Here is a 13,701-nt window from a genome sequence, read left to right as displayed (position 1 = left end):
TCTTATTTCGCTTCTAAGATATCCATTCATACCCAAGAACGTGATGAAGGTGATGATTATGTGTGACGCTCATCATCCTTCTCCTTTATGAACACGTGCCTTACAAACACTTCCGTTCTACATGAAATAAGCTAGAATGAATATCTCTTAGATCTCCTAACCAGAATCTTCGTGGTGTAAGCTAGAATGATGGCGGCATTCAAGAGAATCCGGAAGGTCTAAACCTTGTCTGTGGTATTCCGAGTAGGATTCAATGATTGAATGACTGTGACGAGCTCCTAACTCGCAATTGCAAGGCGTTAGTGACAGACGCAAAAGGAGGGTGAATCCTATTCCAGCATGATCGAGAATCGACAGATGAATAGCCGTGCCGTGACAGGGTGCGTGAGCATATTATTCACTGAGAGGATAAGATGAAGCCATTGGCAAGGGTGATGCCTCCAGACGATTAGCTGTGCCGTGACAGGGCATTGGATCATTTTCCCGAGAGATGACCGAAAGTAGCCATTGACAGTGGTGATGTATCACATAAAGCCAGCCATGGAAAGGAGTAAGACTGACTGGATGAAGATAGCAGGAAAGCATCTCCATTCGCTTATCTGAAATTCCTACCAATGAATTACATAAGTATCTCTATCCCTATTTTATTATATAATATTCGAAAACACCATTATCACTTTATATCCGCCTGACTGAGATTTGCAAGGTGACCATAGCTTGCTTCATACCAACAATCTCCGTGGGATTCGACCCTTACTCACGTAAGGTATTACTTGGACGACCCAGTGCACTTGCTGGTTAGTTGTATCGAAGTTGTGACAAATTATGAATGTGTAATCACGATTACGCGTACCAAGTTGCTCACGTGCCAGGAATAGTTTGAGCCTAGACATCACAATTTCGTGCACCAAAACGCCAGCTAGGGTATCCTCTTTGGGCGTTGTACATTGGTCTTTGCTTATTTGGGCGCTGGATGCCTGGAAGGGGGTAGGTAGCTGGTGTTGGACGCCAGTTTTGGGCCTTCTAATCCGAAGTAAAGTATGGATTATTATATATTTATGGAAAGCTCTGGAAGTCAGCTTTCCATAGCCATTGCGATCAGGCCATTTAGACTTCTATAGCTCTAGAAATGCACTTCCTAATGCAGGAAGGTCAGATCTGGACAGCATCTGCAGTGCTTTCTCTGTCTCTGAATCAGACTTCTGCTCCAGCTCCTCAATTTCAGCCAGAAAATACCTGAAATTGCCCAAAAACACAAAAACTCGTAGTAGAATCCAAAAATATGAATTCAACACTAAAAACTATAAAAACTTAATAAAAACTAAACAAAAACTACTAAAAACTATATGAAAATGATGTTAAAAAGCGTATAAAATATCCGCTCATCACAACACCAAACTTAAACCGTTGCTTGTCTCCAAGCAACTAAAAATACAGCAGGATGGAAAAGAAAATTAAGATATAAATAAATTTCTAAGTTTCAAATAAAGCTTAGTTAAAATGAGATGAGCGGGACTTAGTAGCTTTTTGCTTCTGAATAGTTTTGGCATCTCACTATCCATTGAAATTCAGAGATGTTGGCATCCTTAGGAACTTAGAATCCAAATGATATTATTGACTGTCTTAGTTAAGCTTATTTTGATTCTTGAACACAGCTTTCAGAGTCTTAGCCGTGACCCTAAGCACCTTGTTTTCCAGTATTACCACCGGATACAATAATGCCACAGACACTTTAAGTGGGTGAACCTTTTCAGATTGTGACTCAGCTTTGCTAGAGTCCCCAGATAGAGGTGTCCAGAGTTCTTAAGCACACTCTTTTTACTTTGGACCACGACTTTAACCGCTCAGTCTCAAGCTTTTCACTTGACACCTTCACGCCACAAGCACATGGTTAGGGACAACTTGATTTAGCCGCTTAGGCCAGGATTTTATTCCTTTGGGCCCTCCTATCCATTAATGCTCAAAGTCTTGGGTCCTTTTACCCTTGCCTTTTAGGTTAAAGGGTTACTGGCTTTTTTAATCTGCTCTCCTTCTCCTGTATTTTTGGGCAGTAATAGATTTTTCTCCTTATTAATTTTTTTTCTTTTTCGTCACTTTTTTTCTTTCTTTTTCTCATGCATATAATTTTTTTTCTTTTGCAAGATGCTTTTTCTTTTGCTTTTTTGCTGCTTTTTCTTGCTTCAAGAATCAATTTTCAGATTTTTCATATTATCAATAATATTTTTCCTTTCTCCTTATTCTTTCAAAAGCCAACATTCTAAAATTTCAACTTCAAACATGTACTGTTTATTTCATACATTCAGAAAACAAAAGCAATTGACACCACATCAAACTAATTAAACTAATCTTATTTTAAACTTAAAATTCATGCATCTCTCAATTCTTTTTAATTAAAATTTTTATTTAAGCAAGGTAAGAGATATATGGAATATTTTACAACTTTTAAGACATCAATGCAAATGATCATGCAACTAGGACAAGAAAACAGATAAAAAAATAGACAGAAAATAGAAAAATAACAGAAAGGGAGTGTAAAGAGAACGAATCCACCTTTAAGGGTGACGTCTGGTGCTCCTCCTTGAGGATCTAATGTACTGCTTGATCTCTTCTATGTCATCCATTTGCCTTTGTTGCTCTTCTCTCATAGCCCTTTGGTCTTCCCTAATGGCTCTTTGTTCTTCTCTTATTTCATTGAGGATGGTGGCATGTCCTTGATGCTCCATCCTCAATTGCTCCATGTTAGTGCTCAATTCTCCAAGAGAAGTTTGTCATTGATCCCAAGAGCTTTGGGGAGCAAAATACATCCCTTGAGGCATCTCAAGGATCTCATACTGAGGCGGATGCACAGGCTCTTGTGCATGCTCTCTAGTTTGCTCCATTCGCTTCTTAGTGATGGGCTTATCATCTCCAATGGAGATATCTCCATTTATGACAATTCCTGTTGAATTACATAAGTAACAGATGAGGTGTAAAAATTTTAACCTTGTATTGGTGTGAGGCTTCTCAGCTACCTTGTACAGTTCTTAAGGAAGCACCTCATTAACTTTTACTTCAATCCTAATTATGATGCAATGAATCATGATGGCTCTGTTAACAGTCACTTATGACCGATTGCAAGTAGGGATGATGGATCTTTGGATGAACTCCAACCATCCTCTATCTATGGGCTTTAGGTCAACCCTTCTTAACTGAATGGGCTTGCCTTGGGAATCTTTTTTCCACTGTGCGCCTTCTACACAGATATCTGAGAGTACTTGATCCAATCTCTAATCATGGTTGACTCTCCTAGTGTAAGGATGAGGATCTCCTTGCAATAGAGGCTAGTGAATGCTATCTTTACACTTTCCGGGCTGAAATATAAGATTCTTCCTCGGACCATGGTGATCCAATTCCTTGGATTTGGGTTCACACTAGTGTCATGGTTTTTTTGTAACCCATGCATTAGCATAGAACTCTTGCACCATGAGAATCGCAACCTCTTGGATGCGATTAGTTAGGACTTCCCAACCTCTTCTCTGGATCTCTCTTCAGATTTTTGGATACTTTTTCTTCTTGAGATTGAAAGAGACCTCAGGGATCACTTTCTTCTCAGCCACTACTTCATAGAAGTGGTCTTGATGAGCTTTGGTGATGAATCTCTCCATCTCCCAAGATTCAGAAGGATTGGCTACTGCCTTTCCTTTCCTCTTCTTAGAGGAGTCTCCAACCTTAGGTGCCATAAATGGTAATGAAAAGAAAAAAAAAGCTATGCTTTTCCAACACCAAACTTAAAACTTTGCTCGTCCTCGAGCAAAAATAGAAGAATGGAGAAGAAAAAGAAGAAAATAGAGATAGAGAGAGGGAGATAGAGGGCTCGGCCTTGTGGGGTGGAGAAGGTATGAGAGGTGTGTGTATGAAGGGTGATCGAGAAGGTTATTTATAAGAGTGGGTAGGGCTTGGGTTCGGCCAAAGGATGGGTTTGGATAGGAAATTTGATTTTGAAGTGGGTGGGGGTAGGTGGGAGTTATGATGGTTTGGGAAAATGAAATGGATGTGATTGGGCTAGGGTTTTTGGGAAAGTGTGTAGTGGGAAAGTAGGTGGGGTTAAGTGGGGTAGGTAGGGTGGGTAAAAATTCTGTGGGACCCACAATTCCTGAGAGGCTAGGGAATTCCAGATTCCTTACTTCTCTGCACTGGCATTAGAACGCCCAAGGGCTGCTCCCTGGCTGGCGTTGAACGCCAGCAATGTTTCCCTCTTGGGGCGTTGAACGCCCAGTGAGGGCTTCCTCACTGGCGTTCAACTTTGACACTCTTTACGGAGTGTTCTGTTTTCACTGCTGTGAATTCTGTCTCTTGACTGATGCACATGATCAAGACTTTAACAACTGAAAGAAAAATAAATGCAGTTGAGTAAAGTTGGGTTGCCTCCCAACAAGCGCTCTTTTAAAGTCACTAGCTTGACCTTCAGCTCCTTGAGGAGGTGAGTGAGGACTCAGATTTTCGCCCCTTACAGTGAATTTTTTGCCTGTCCTCTCATCAATGAGCTCTACATACTCTAGAGATAGGACATGCCTCACTGTATGTGGTAGAACTAGATTCTCAGTGAAGACAACTCTCATGCCAGGTGAGAGGCCTTCAGTAGGGATTTTCTTGTCCCTCCAACCTTTAGGTACTTTCTTCTTAGTACCTTTGTGCTTAGAGCTTGTTGAGGGCTGCCCAACACCAAACTTAGAATTGATGTCTGGGGGCTCTGCAGAGCTCTACACAGAAAGAGAGGGTTGGCACACTAGGTGTTGCACTGTTATCTCTCTTTTAAAGGGAGAATTGGGATGAGGCATCTTGAATAAGATGTGATCCTCCCCTAACTTTAGGGTTAGTTCTCCCTTAGCCACATCAATGAAGCATTATCTGTGGCTAGGAAAGGTCTTCCAAGGATGACACAGTCATCCTCATCCTCTCCTCTGTCCAAGACAATGAAGTTTTCAAGGATGTAGTGGTTTTTAACTTTAACCAAGACATCCTCCACTAAGCCATATGGCTTCTTCATGGTCTTGTCTGCCATATCTAAAGAGACGTGTGCAGCTTGTACCTCAAGGATTCCCAGCTTCTCCATTATAGAGAGTGGCATGAGGTTAATACTTGACCCTAAGTCACACAGAGCCTTCTCAAAGGTCATAGTGCCTATGGTGCAAGGAATCAGAAAGCGTCCAGGATCTGAAAGCTTTTGAGGTAGCTCTTGCTGAACCAAAGCATGGAGTTCTTTGGTAAGCAGTGGAGGTTCTTCCTCCAGAGGCTTTGTACCAAATAGCTTGGCATTCAGCTTCATTAGAGCTCCTAGGAAATGAGCAATTTGCCCTTCCCTAGTATCTTCATCCTCACTTAAGGATTTGTAGTCATTAGAACTCATTGACGATCGGATTTTCTATCGGTAAAGAATTTCACAAATATAATCGCGTTGTAAGTATAGTTTCTAAACCAACAGAGAATCCTTTCGTACAAAAGTTTGGTTGTCACAAGTAACAAAACCCAATAAAAAATTTATAACCGAAGTATTTAAACATCGGGTCGTCTTCTCAAGGAATTGCAGGGAAGTATGATTTATTATTGGTTATGAAAAATTGTATATTTTTTGGTTTTTAAAATAAGGAACAAGTAATTTTAATGACAAGAAAAATAAATAAATAATAATAAAATCTCTTAGTAAGATATAAGAATTGGAATTCCTATCCTAGTTATCCTTATCAGGTGTGATAAGAATTGGGTTTTAATCCCACTTAGTTAACCCTTACTAAACAAAGGAAAGTCAAGTGGACTAATTAATTTGATCCTCAAGTCCTAGTCAACTCCTGTGGAAAGACTAGCCTTAGAGCGATCCGAATCAATAAGCAATTCTAATTTCAATCAACAGCTGAGTTTGATAACTCAAGTGTTACCAATTACTTAACCAAAACCAAAAGGAAAAATAAATCTAATTTAAATTGAAAGCATCATAAATAGAATAAAACAATCATAAATCTGAAATACCTCAAAATATATTAAATAGAACATTCAAATCTTAACATGAAAAGTTCATAAGCCAATTGGGCAACATAAGTCAAATACAAGTAAAAGCATTAGAATAAATAAAGGTAGAATAAAAACACAAATTAAAGAACATTGAACCTGGCATTGAAGTAATAACCATAAAGTAAAAGAAATCCTAATCCTAAAACCTAAGAGAGAGGAGAGAGCCTCTCTCTCTAAAAACTACATCTAAAACCTAAAATTGTGTATATGAAAATTGTATGAATTGTTGTCTCATGAATGGATGTATTCTCCCACTTTATAGCCTCTAATCTGTGTTTTCTGGATTGAGAACTGGGCCAGAAAAAACCCAGAATTCGCTGGTTACGAATTCAAACACGCTGATTTTCGTCACTGCGACGCATCCGCGTGAAGCACGCGTTCGTGTTGCCTAGATGTACGGCCACTATAGCAAATTATATATCATTTCGAAGCTCCAGACGTTAGCTTTCCAACACAACTAGAACCGCATCATTTGGACCCTTGTAGCTCAAGTTATGATTGTTTTAGTGCGAGAGGGTCAGGGCTGACAGCTTTGCAATTTCTTCAATTTCTTGTATTCCTTCCGCTTTTGCATGCTTCCTTTCCATCCTCTAAGTCATTCCTACCCTGTAATCTCTAAAAACACTTAACGCACATATCACGGCATCGAATGGTAATAAGAGATGATTAATATTAGCAAATATAAAATCAAAGAAGCATGTTTTCAATCATAGCACAAAATCAGGAAGGAAAACGTAAAACATGTGAATTGTATGAATAAGTGTGAGAATAATGGATAAAATCCACTAGATTAAGCACAGGATAAATCCTAAAAATGGGGTTTATCACTCATGCACTGCAGAAGTGCTTCCAAAGGAACCTCAATTGTCTTTATGGTTTCCTTTGGTTCTGGGCTAGAGGATTCTTGAGTGGGATTTAGCCACTCAGAGGGTGTGCTTTAGTTGGCTTTTAATGCCAGCTCTGTAAGCTCTTTGGATGTTGAACACTGATGCACCACTATTTTGTGGTACATCTGGTGCTTAATTGAGTGGATTTTATCCACGATTCTCACACTTATTCATAGAAATTGCATGTTTTACATTTTTCTTCCTGATTTTGTGCTATGATTGAAAACATGTTTCTTTGGTCTTAATTTAGCTAATTTTAAGCCTCTCTTATTACCATTGGATACCATGATATGTGTGTTAAGTGTTTTTGGAGATTACACGGCAGGAATGGCTTAGAGGATGGAAAGGAAGCATGCAAAAGTGGAAGGAATACAAGAAACTGAAGGAATTGCTAAGCTGTCCAACCTGACCTCTTCGTACTAAATCGATCATAACTTGAGCTACAGAGATCCAAATGAAGCAATTCTAGTTGCGTTGGAAAGCTAACATCCGGGGCTTCGCAACAATATATAATTTGTCATAGTTTCCCTGAAGATAGGTGATGCGCACGCGTGGATCACGTGTACGCATGACCTGGCGAAAGTTCAATCCACGCGTACGCATGGACCACGCGTACACGTGACAGAGTGACGTGCTGGACGTATTAGAAATTGCTGGGGGCAATTTCTGGGCTGTTTTTAACCCAGTTTTTGGTCCAGAAAACATAGATTAGAGGCTACAGAGTTAGGGAATGCAGGGATTCATTCATACACTTCTCATTCACATAATTTTAGGTTTTAGATGTAGTTTCTAGAGAGAGGCTCTCTCCTCTCTCCTAGGTTTCAGGATTTAGGATTTCTTCTTTCAATTTCCAGGTTCAATGTTCCTTTAATTTAGTTTCTCTTCTACTTTTATTTGTTCTAGTATTCTAATTTATTTATTCCCCAATTTGGTTTATGAATTCTCATGTTTAATTTGATTTTCTATTTAATACAATTTGAGGTATTTCAGATTTATGATTACTTTCTTTAATTCATAATATTGATGCTTTCAATTTAAGTTAGATTTTTCCAACTTGGCTTTGGAGTTGATTATTATTTGGAGATCCTTGAGTTGGAAGACTCAAGAGTTAATTTGTGATTGGCTCTCTAGCCACCAACACTAATCCTTCCCAAGGGAGAGGATTAGGACTTGTGAATAGAAGTTCGCTCCCAACTTAACTTTTCTTTATTTAGTAAAGGACAACTAAGCAGAGACAATAACCTATTACTATTAACCTTGAGAAATCCAACAAGGATAGAACTTCCAATTAATCTTCTCCTAGCCAAGGCTTTTTAATTTAATTACATAAAATCTCTTATTTATTTTTATTGCTTTAATTTATAATTATTTATTTTCCCATTCTTTAACTCTAAAAATTCTCAGAAAACCCATAACCAATAATAACACACTTCCCTGCAATTCCTTGAGAGACGAACCGTGGTTTAAATACTTTGGTTATTACTTTTGAGAGGTTTTGTTACTTGTGACAACCAAAATTTTGTATGAAAGGATTTTTGTTTGTTTAGAAACTATACTTTCAACGAGACTTTATTTGTGAAATTCTTTACTAGCAAAAATCCGTTCATCAAAATGGCGCCGTTGCCGGGGAGTTGCAAACGTGTGCCTTATTATTGGTTATTGTAAATATTTGCTTTTGCTTGTTTATTTGTTTTTGTTTTTAATTTTTATTAGATATTATAAATTCTCACTCCTCTAGCTTTGAGTTTGGTTCCAATGTTGTTGTAAGGAATGGAAGCTATAATAAGAACAGGCATCAAGGTTGGAAGAATCAAAGATGGGAGGAGCCACAAGGATTTGATCAACCCTTGATGAATGGATTCTCGCCAGTAAAGAAATCCATAAAAATAATCGCGTTATAAGTATAGTTTCTAAACCAACAGAGAATCCTTTCGTACAAAAACTTTGGTTGTCACTTAAGCAAACCCAATAAAATTAATAAATCGAAGTATTTAAACCTCGGGTCGTCTCTCAAGGAATTGCAGAGAAGTATGATTTATTATTGGTTATGAGAAAAAGTGTATTTTTGGGTTTTTGAGATAAGGAACAAGTAATTTTAAATGACGAGAAAAATAAATTAATAATTAGAAAATCTCTTGGCAAGGTATAAGAACTGGAAATCCCATCCCAGTTATCCTTATCAAGTGTGATGAGAATTGTTTACTGCTCCCACTTAGTTAACCCTTACTAAATAAAGGAAAGTCAAGTGGGCTAATCAATTTGATTCCTCAAGTCCTAGTCAACTCCTATGGAAAGACTAGCTTTAGAGGGATCCAAATCAATCAGCAAATTCTAATTTTCAATCAACAGCTGAGTTTGACAACTCAAGTGTCACCAATTACTCAACCAAAGCCAAAAGCAAAAAATCTAAATTATTTATATCATAAATAAAAGAAAGCAATCATAAATCTGAAATACCTCAAATTATATTAAATAGAAAATCAAATTGAAGTTAACCAAAAGATTTGACAAACTTGCAAGACAAGCAATAATTAAACATGGATATATGGAATTGAGCTATTGAACCCTTACTGGATTTGTGTTTACACTCTAATCATTCAGTGTTTGGGGTTAATTACTTTATTCTTCTCTAGTCATGCTTTCTAAAACTTTGTTCTTCATCTAACCAATCAACAAATATTTAATGTACATATGAAAACATCATGAGGTCTTTTTCAAGATTGTAATAGGGCTAAGGTAAAGGTGAGGGCATATATATAAGGCTAAGTGAGCTATAAATTGAATCCTTGATTAGTCTAAGATCTCACCTAATATATACATACTCTATACAATTAAAATTATGCTTAGCTTCCCATAATTTTCCCACTTTTTTATCACATACTCATGCATCAAATTATTTTTAATTTTATCATATGTGCATTGATCTTTTTACTAAACTCATTATTGGGGTAATTTTGTTCCCTTATTTATTTACTTAATAAATAAATTTTACTTAAATTTTTTTTTCACATAAAATATCAATGCACATGGTACTTTAATTATTTAAGTCTCACATGAGCATGCACCCAAATTCTAAATAATTTTATCAATTGAATGCCTTTCCTATCATCCCATGTTCTCCCAGTTTTCCCACACTTAGTGGATGCACAATCTCTACCTTAAGTTAACCAAGGATTCAATTTGGGATATTTAATTTATTTTTCCGTTTAAGGCTAGTGATGTGGTTATAGAACATAATAAATGGGGATTAAAAGGCTCAAGGTGGCTAACAAGGGTGACGTAAAAGGTAGGCTTATTTGGGATAAGTGAGCAAAAATTCAAATAATGGCCTCAATCATATGCAAGTATGTAAATACATTCTATGTTGGACATATAGACTGAAACAAAGTAAAGATTGCAAGCATAGACAAGGGCAAAACACACAGGAATGAAAATTATGGTTAAATGTAACCATGCAATTAAGCTCAAAAACTCACGGGTTGTGTGTTCTTTGGCTCAAAAACCATATATCAGTTATGTATATCATGCAAGTAGAAATCAAGAGTTTCCATTCAACTCAATGTGAATCTTTGAATGGCTCATATAAAAATAAGTATATTCTTTGAAAAATGTTGTCAATTTACCAACATTTATTGCTATATGTATATATACTAAGTGTTAAGCTAAATATCTAAGATATATACAGCCCAAGTGCAAAATGTAATAAAGTATAAATAGGCAAAAATACAGTAAAAAAATGTGCAAGTACTGAAAGACAAATAAGATAAGATAAAATAAAATAAAATACAGAAAATAAACAAAATAGGATAAAAAGAGTCTGAAAGTAGTTCACCAAAATAAAGTTCGCCAGAGATGGTGACCTCCCCACACTTAAATAATAGCATCGTCCTCGATGCTCAATCAAGCTGGGTGTGAAGAAGCGTCATCTCCGGAAGGATGTGCTGCTGGTGTCTCTGTGGGCTCTGGTAGTGAGAGTGCCTGAGGCTCTGCCTGTATAGGTGCCTGTGGGTCTGCCGGCTGTGTCTGTTGAGGTTTCTCATGCTGGGGCTCCGCCTGCTGGTGTTCTGCCTACTGGGATGCTACCTGCTCATCCTCTGCACGTGCCTCCTCCTCATGATCATCCGCCTCCTCCTCAGATGGCTCCGATGGTGTGTCAGGCTCGGAGGAGATGTCAGGGTTGCCTGACTAGATCATCAGCTTCAGATGCTCATAACGCCGCTTGTCGCGGCGCTCCATCCGATCCAGCCGCTCAAAGAGGCGGTGCACTAAGTGGTAAATGGGCTGGGAAGCAGGTGAGGGTGCTGTGGATGTGGGTGATGCAGCAGGTGCGGCAAGGGCAGCAGAAGGTGTGGCTGTATCAGCGGAGGCAGTAAGAAAAGGCAGTCTGTAGCCTAGAGCTGTGAACTTCCTGCCATGTGGGATGATCTTCTTGTAGTCGGCTGCTGGTGGTTTCTCATCCTCAGGCTTCTAGGGTACCTCAGCTCGGCAGCCTAATTGGGTAATCAGATATGGGAAGGGCAGAGTGCCTCTAACATGAACTTTAGCCATGGAGTGCCTGATGAACCGGGGAAGGTACAGGTCCTTGCCTTCCATCACACACCAGATAAGAGTAATCATGGCGGCTGGCACCTTAGTCTATTGAGTGCTCGGCATCACATAGTCGCTCAGAATTTGTTGCCAAAGCCGAGCCTCATCATTCAGATAGATGATCTTGATGCCTTTAGGGTTTACTGTCGACTTACCCATAACCCATGGGACTGCAGGATCAATAGCTATAGTGCGCTTCACTGTTTCCCAATTAAAATGCATAAACCTCATATCTTCCTCAGCCTGGTGGTAGCCATCTGGTTTATCTGATTTAGGCTGGAAGTTGAGGATGTCCTCGATGGCCTCTTCAGTGACTAAGATCTGTTTTCCTCTGAGTTGTACTGCATCCAGGGTCGATTTATAATAGTTGCAGTAAAATTCCCTGACCCAAGATGCATTAACCTCAGTCAAATTCCTTTCCGGAAAGAACCAGCCTCTCTGTCTTATCTGTTCTGTAGTGTACTGTTGTAGTTCAGCTGGAATCCTGAGGGTCTTTTCCAAATATAGGTGCCTGTTAGTCCCAAAGACCTCATATTTCAGTTCACAGTATCTGTTTACGAACTTAATCGGATTAGTGGCAGGCACTAGTTGATCTTCCTTTTCTTGCGGAGTAAAATTTTTCTCCCGCCAGGAATCATCATGCAGTATATCTAGGATAGCCATAGAGGACTCTCCTCTTTTCCTTTTGCCTGTGCCTGCTTTAGCTTTTCCTTTTCCTTTAGGGTCAAACATCCTGAAAAGCAGAGGTTCCAAGATACAGTTTATAAAACTAAAGCAGGAAAACAGGTAAGCAAATAGTATTATAGCAATATAAGCATAGATGGCCAAAAGAGAGATAAAATAGTAGTATAAGCATGAAGTTAGTTAGATAGATGTAGAATTTTGGATTGTATGCAAGATAAGATTCAAAGAATTTTAAGTAGAAAGCACAATCCAAAAACTATTAAATGAAATGCAGAATGCTTGTTAGTCAGTGAACAACAATAAACATGCCTTGAAATGGGTTGAAGGTAGTTAGTTGAAAGCTAAGAGAGAAGTTAGAAAGTTAATGAAGTTAAGAGTTAAAAAGTGAAGTTAGAGTTAGTGGCATGGTATTGTGGTTCCTAGCTAACAAGGATTGCATAAACTTGAAAAACAAGTAACTCACATTCAAGCAGATATTGCAGATTATTGATGGTAAACATGAAAATAAAAGAAGCATAAAAAGGATTAAGAATCAGCAATAATGCAATTGAAGTTGGAAGGGAACCAAAAGAGATAGTAAATGCTAGCCCAGCATGTCATGAGGTGACATTGGTTTAAACCAAGGAAAGCACAATGTGAAAGTACCAAAGGCGAGTCATGAATAGCAGTTAAATAAGACTGGTATTTTGAAAAAAAATTGGGCAGTATTCCGGCTGTAAAAGGAACGTTCCCGGAGAATTAAACAACATAATAATGCAAGTAGCAGCATGTTTAAGCAAGATTAGCAGCTTATATGAACCTAGAACAGGTAAGACCAAAAATAACAAGTATAAGCAATAAGCAATTTTAGCCAATCCAAAACAGCAATAATCAGGTATATGTAATCAGCCTGGCTTTAGCAAATTCAGAAAGCAAGCAAGAATTTAGGATATGGATGCAATGTATTCAGCTTACTGAATCAACGAGGATAAAGCAAATGTCAATAAGAATGCGAATGTATGTGCAGTTATATAGGCATGGGTAACACTCACTTAAGATCCGATGAAACAAAATAGTATCGAACAGTAATGGAACAGCAGTGAATAGCAACATTAACAGTAAAGTAATTTTAAAATTGCAAAACAGATAAAGCAAATAGCAAGAACGGCACAATTATCAGACCTAAATCCACCAACCATATCCTAGCTACCTAACCACCTAAAATCCACTACGAACATGCATCTCTAACTATCCTAATTTGAATAGAATTGAAAAATATGCAACTTAACTAACTGGAACGGGAAGGGAATCGGAGTGCAGTAGAACCTGGTGTGCGCAGTGAAAGAAATTGAACAAAGAGAGAGGATAGTGGTATGGTGGTGCTAGTGGGCGGCACGGCGGCGCTGGGAGTCCCGTGGTGGTCCTTGGTGGAGGCAGGGGGTGAAAGAGGGAGAGGAAGAGAAGGGAGGACGGGCAAGGAGGGGAGGGTGGCGTTGGGGTGGTGGTGGCCGGCGATAGG

Source organism: Arachis ipaensis, chromosome B08 (genome assembly GCF_000816755.2).
Source record: "Arachis ipaensis cultivar K30076 chromosome B08, Araip1.1, whole genome shotgun sequence".
Taxonomy (NCBI): domain Eukaryota; kingdom Viridiplantae; phylum Streptophyta; class Magnoliopsida; order Fabales; family Fabaceae; genus Arachis; species Arachis ipaensis.
The sequence above is the reverse complement of the archived record's forward strand: the minus strand, read 5'-3'. Positions refer to the sequence as shown.